Source organism: Lotus japonicus, chromosome 4 (genome assembly GCF_012489685.1).
Source record: "Lotus japonicus ecotype B-129 chromosome 4, LjGifu_v1.2".
NCBI lineage: Eukaryota > Viridiplantae > Streptophyta > Magnoliopsida > Fabales > Fabaceae > Lotus > Lotus japonicus.
This window is the reverse complement of record NC_080044.1, coordinates 58,164,740-58,170,951: the sequence shown is the minus strand read 5'-3', so window position 1 is coordinate 58,170,951 and position 6,212 is coordinate 58,164,740. Positions and strand designations below refer to the sequence as shown.

At 44.1% G+C, this 6,212-nt stretch overlaps 1 non-coding gene across 1 annotated transcript; it reads right to left on the bottom strand.

Moving 5' to 3' along the window:
- Window positions 1–5,037: 5,037 nt before the first annotated feature.
- On the bottom strand, window positions 5,038–5,144 carry LOC130716361 (small nucleolar RNA R71). The gene has a single exon (XR_009011978.1). It is a non-coding gene; the product is annotated as a small nucleolar RNA R71 (small nucleolar RNA).
- Between the last annotated feature and the right edge of the window lie 1,068 nt (window positions 5,145–6,212).

The following is a 6,212-nucleotide window of genomic DNA, read 5'->3' as shown; positions in this document are numbered from 1 at the left end:
TAGCGGGTCTCCCCTTTGAGTCGTTTTCAATTAGATAATATATTGATACGACGTTTTTCCCTTGTGCAGGTTCCGGTATGGCTGGTCATCATAAGAAGAAGGGTAAAACTCCCGGGAGGGCTCCAAGTCAAAGCCTAGAAAGGACGCTCCGAAACGGAAGAAGATCGACCGGGTGAATTACCCCACCTTGAGGGGGACTTGGTCGTTCTCGACGATTGGTGTCGCGAGATATTGGGGATCGAGTCATGTTTCGCGAATGAGGACGAGGGGAACTTCCGGAAGCAGTACGACCTATCTCAGAAGCAGATCGGGCCCGACCATGACGTCTACGCTCCGGGGAAGACTGAGAGACTCCCTCAAACTCCCCCCTTCGGTATCTACATGCACATCTTCACGATGAAGAAGGTGAAGGTGAGGATGTCGTTGACCGATTTCTAGGTCGAGGTGCTGCACCATATGATGGTGGCCCCTTCGCAGCTTCACCCGGGGGGTTGGGGATTCGTTCGAGGGTACGAGGTTGCGTGCGCCTTTTTTGGATGGACACCTTCTCTCCCTCTTTTCTTCCATCTCTTTGTCGTTGCCCATACCCAGGGGCACGGCGGTCACGGAATGGTGACTTTGAGGACGACGTTCCCCGTCTTCAAGGCCTACGTTGATTCTTACAAAGACTTCAAGGATCAGTTCTTCCGGGTTGTGCCAACCGTGCCTCCCCGTACTGGTGGTTCGAGACAGGACCGAGCGGTGGGACGCGACCCGCGCTTCCCGTTGGCTTGGAATGTTGGTCACTATAAGGAGAAAGTGACTTCATTCTATCGGAGGCCGACCTGACCTTTAAGCGTCTCTTGACGGGAGCGATTCGTTACCTTATGGAGGGGGAAAAGAAGGTTCATGTCCGCCCCCTCAGATGTTATGATTTGTGTTCTTTTAGCGTTCGGAGGAACGCTAAAATGTTGCGTAAGTATCGATGATGTTGCCCTCCTATTTTTGCTTTCCCGTTGTTTATCATCATATGTTTTCGCTGATTAACTCTTTTGGTGGTCGTGCAGGAGCTATGGCGGGTGTTGATCCTGATCTCCTTGTTGCGTTGTAGATTGACGACGAGGAGTCGACGGACGAGGAGGGGGATCAGGGGAACGAGTCCCCCTGACGGGAAGAGCAGGGTGAAGAGGTCCAGCCAACACCGTGAGGGGGAACACTCAGGGAGAGGTTTCCCCTTTGAAGGGCTCTGCTGCGGAGAACCAAGGTTCCGTCCCCGTCCCTTCGCGGGGCGGTCCGGTCGGCAGCGGAGAGGCGTCACGGGACCCTACTGCCAAAAGGCGTCGCATTGAGTCCGGTCCGCCCACCGATCAAGATGAGGGGGGAGCTTCAATGCTAAACGAGTGGAGCCGGTGAGTGTGGTGCGACCTCGGAAGGTCATCTCGATGTGGTTTCCCGAGGCCGCCAACAGTGAGGAACACTTGAAGTAGATTGACGATCTGGTGCTTGTAAGATCAAGTTTTGATCATGTAGTACAACTCTATGTTTTGATGATTACAAGTTAACATTTAAGTATGAACAATTATGGTACTCTAACGTGTTTTCTGAGTGTGTTCATGACAAGCTCTGACCTTGATATTATCTCACACAAATCAGAAGCACTTTGCTTAAAGAATGACCCAAGCAACGCTTTCGCAATCTCTATGTTCAAACTGAACAGTAGTAAAGCTTCAGAAGATCTGAAGATAGTCAAGCTCTGATGTGGACTCAGCTCACTTGAAGTTCTGAAGATCCAGACGTTTTGATAACCCAGACACTCTGAAGGTTCAAAAGCTCTGATGGTTGAGAAGACTCTGAAGATCCAGAAGCTGAAAAGTGAAGACTCTGAAGTCCAGAAGCAAACTGGCTCTGAAGACCAAGTACTTCTCCTCTGAGTTCAGAATCAGAAGCTACAATGGTCAGAGGATCCATGCTTCCCTCTGACTCTGATCAACAAGCTTCACAAGTTCCAACACGAAGCATTCCTCTGATCAGAAGTCAACAAGGTTAAAGGTCACGTCATTATCCAAAGTACAAAAGCAGTGTACTATCCTGACGACCTAACCTAACATTCTCAGCCACAGCAGAAGCTGGAAATCCCAGATCTGCCCTCCAACGGTAGCATTCCCATGCAATGTTCAAACCCTAATCCTTGGAGTATATATAGAGGCTGAAGACTGAAAGATGATGTCTAAGAAACTTATACGTGCAAGCAATATTCAAATCTTCTTAGCAATCTTTCTTCATCGAATTCATTGTGTTTACTACAAGCTTTTCAGAAGCAATCTCTTTGTAAACAATATTTTTTTTAAACAGTTGTTTAATTTTTACCTCTAGGAGATCAAGGTTGATCGGATCCTAGAGAAGACTAAGAGAGTGAATCTTAGTGTGAGCTAAGTCAGTGTATTATTAGTCACTTGTAGGTTTCAAGTGCAGTTGTAACAAATCTCTGATTAGTGAATTGCCTTCATTCTAAGAAGGAAGAAATCACCTTCACGGGTGGACTGGACTAGCTTGAGTAATTCATCAAGTGAACCAGGATAAAATCCTTGTGTGCTTTTCTCATCTCTTATCTTAAGCACTTTACTTGTGTTTCGAAAGATTTGTTAAAATCTTAAGTGGGAAGTTTTATTCTGAAAACGCTATTCAAACCCCCCATTTCTATCGTTTTTCATACCTTCAGTGCTTACTGAGAGCGACCAGAAATATTTGGGTGATCAGGATCTGTATGGTCTGCTGAACTACGTCCTTAGAGGTTCGCTCAAGATTGCTTTCGCCGTCCGCTACCTTCAGCTGTCGGCACTCTGATGACCCTAGTTTAGTAGTGTTTTTAGGGTCATTTCCTAGTTTGTTTCGAGTCTTTTTGTTGAGTCTCATGTAGTGTTTCATGCATTCTCATGCATTTTTATCTTTATTTGTGTATTTACTTTGCTTTGGTAATTTTGTAGTTTTATAGGGACTTTTCTCGCATTTTAAGTAAGTTTAGGACTTGCATAGTTTTCCTATTTTAATTTAGGGATCTTTTTGCTAATTAACTCTTGAAGCTTCTAGATTTCTCCTTTGCTTTGTGCCTAAGTTACCAGGTTTGAAACTGATGAATGAGGAAGGCCAAGTGGCTTGGTGAATTGAAGAAAGGGTTAAAGAGGCTTTAGGAGGAGTTAAGAGGAAATTCAAAAGGTTTTCCAGCGAAGTCAGAGCGCTTAGGCGTGGTCCATTGGCGCCTAGGCGCCAATTTATAGGCAATTGGCGCCTAGGCGCTCTGACTTCGCTGGAAAACCTTTTGAATTTCCTCTTAACTCCTCTTAAATCCTCTTTAAGCTATATTCCAGGTTTTGGAATTGGCGCCTAGGCACCAATGGAGCACGCCTAGGCGCTCTGACTTCGCAGGAAAACCTTTTGAATTTCCTCTTAACTTCTCTTAAAGCCTCTTTAAGCTATATTCCAGGTTTTGGAATTGGCGCCTAGGCATGCTCAATTGGCGCCTAGGCGCCAATTACCTTCCAGAGAGCTTGTTTTGAGCTGGAATTGGCGCTCAGGCGCTCTGAATTGGCGCCTGAGCGCCCATACTCGCCTGTTTTGCCTATAAATTGGTTTTTAGACATTTCTCTTGGAACCTTTTGTCAATTTCACATATTGTAATAAGTTAGAAGATAGGGTTTTGGTTCTGGAGCTTGAGGAGCCTTCTCTAAGTCCTATGTTCCAGGTTTCATCTTTATCTTCTTGTATGGATTTCATAGCCATGTTTGGCTAAAACCCCTTTTGCTTTGGGTTCTTTGTAAGACTTTGAATGTTTTAGCTTTCATTCCTTTCCTATTCATGTTGTTCTGAGTAAACCCTTGAATCTTACTCCTATGCTTTATCTTTCAAGCTTGAATGCATGCTAGCTTTTTACTTTTCTATAATCATAACGAGAGTTTGTTATAGAATTGGGACTTGTTGTGAGATTACCTCTTCTATACTTGCTGCTAGGAATAGAGGAAGGGTTGGGGTTTGTTGGCCTGAATTGTATGCTTAGTGCTTCCAACAAATGTTTAGGTTATCAAGGAATTGAACCTATCTTTTGATTAGAAAGGGTTTTCTTTACGAGGCATCGATAGATGACTAACTAGGCTAGAACATCAAGGAGATACTATGGATTTATTGAATAGGGAAGGTTTGCTAAAACTGAATTAGTTGAACAAGAACCCAAGGCAATCTCACTTCTGAATTTCAATCGCTTTATTACTCGTTCACTTGTCTTTCACTCAATCAAAGAAACAATCAACCTTTAAAACTGAATTTTACTTGCTTTTCAACCTTGAACTTGACTCTTAAACTGAATTCGCAATCTAATTCCCCGAGGTTCGATAATTTAAAACCGGGTAGATTCTGTACACTTGCAGATTGACCAACAAGTTTTTGGCGCCGTTGCCGGGGAATTGTTTTGCGATTTTTGGTTTAAGCTTTATGTTTGTGGTTTTGTTTTAAGTTTTGAACTTGTCTAGAATTGGTGCTACTAATCTTTCTCTGTTTTAAGTGTCATACTTACAGGTTGCTCTCGAGAGAGACAACGTCATGGGTGGCCGTATGACGAAGGAGGAGATGCAAGCCCATATTGAGGCAAGAATCCAAGAGGGTATCACCCTCCGACTGCGTGAACAAGAAGTTGAGAATGCCAACTGAACTCTTCAGGAACTAACTTCTGGGTCCATGAGCTTTGACTATCCCGGAAGTATTGTTATCCCCGAAGGAGTGGGGAACTTTGAGTTGAGACCGGCATTCATCAACATGGTGAGCCAAATCCAATATGGTGGAGGTTCCTCGGAAGATCCTCATGCTCATATGGAAAGGTTTATCCGTAATTGCAACACTTATCAGGTGATGAATGTTCCTTCGGAAGCAATTCGGTTGAGCCTATTTCCCTTCTCTTTGAAGGACGCAGCAGAGGATTGGCTAAATTCTCAACCTCAAGGGAGTCTCACTACTTGGGAAGACCTTGCAGAAAAGTTCACAACGAGGTTCTTCCCAAGGTCCCTTTTGAGGAAATTGAAGAATGACATCATGACCTTCGCACAATCCTCAGATGAAAATCTTTATGAGGCTTGGGAGCATTTCAAGAAGCTTTTGAGGAAATGTCCTCAACACAATCTCACCCAAGCTGAATGTGTGGCGAAGTTCTATGATGGTTTATTATATTCATCAAGGTTTGGCTTAGATGCGACTTCGAATGGGGAGTTCGATGCTCTTCCCCCACAAGCGGGGTATGATTTGATAGAAAAAATGGCGGTGAGAGCCATGAACTCCGAGAATGAACGCCAAATCCGAAGAAGTGCTTTTGAAGTTGAAACTTATGATAAGCTCATAGCCTCCAACAAGCAACTCTCCGAGGAAGTAGCGGAGATCCGAAAGCATATAAAGGAGACCAAGTCAATTGGAGCAAGAATGACTTGTGTGGAGTGCAAGTTTTGTGGTGAATTTCATGTGAGTAACCAGTGTACTGTCAATGATGGTGATAGCGAGACCAGAGCATTGACTCAAGGAGGGAAAGCTCCAACCACAGAACAAGGGTCACTTGTCCAGCTGCAAATTGTTGAAAGGACGGTTGACGAGAGGAGTCTAGAGGAGCTGATCGAGAGATTCATTGATCATTCAGCGAGCAATTACAAGAGCCAAGAGATGGCTATAAAGAGCTTGGAGAGTTAATTGGGACAGCTAGCAAAGCAAATGTCCGAAAATCACCAAGGTAAGCTCTCTTCCGAAACTTTAACTTTGACTGAGCAAGAAAATATTGCTGTTGTTTCTACTAGGAGTGGAAGAGTGTTGCATGAGGCAGAGAAAAAAGTTGAGGGAGAGAAAAATGAGGAAGCTGAGGAAGAGAGAGATAAGGATGTCATGGAGAAAAGAGCGAGAGAGCCCATTAGAACTAGAGTTGTAAATACCCATATTCCTGAGCTCCGCAAGATTCCATTTCCCAAGGCTTTGGTGAAGAAAAATTTAGATAAACAATTTTCTAAGTTCTTGGAAGTTTTTAAGAAACTCCATATTAATATCGCTTTTTCCGAAGCCTTGGAGCAAATGCCAATCTATGCTAAGTTCATGAAGGATATCCTCAGTAAGAGGAGAAAGCTGAGTGAGGTTGATGAAACTATCATGATGACCGAAGAGTGTAGTGCCATTTTGCAAAGAAAGATGCCTAAGAAGAGAAGAGATCCCGGGAG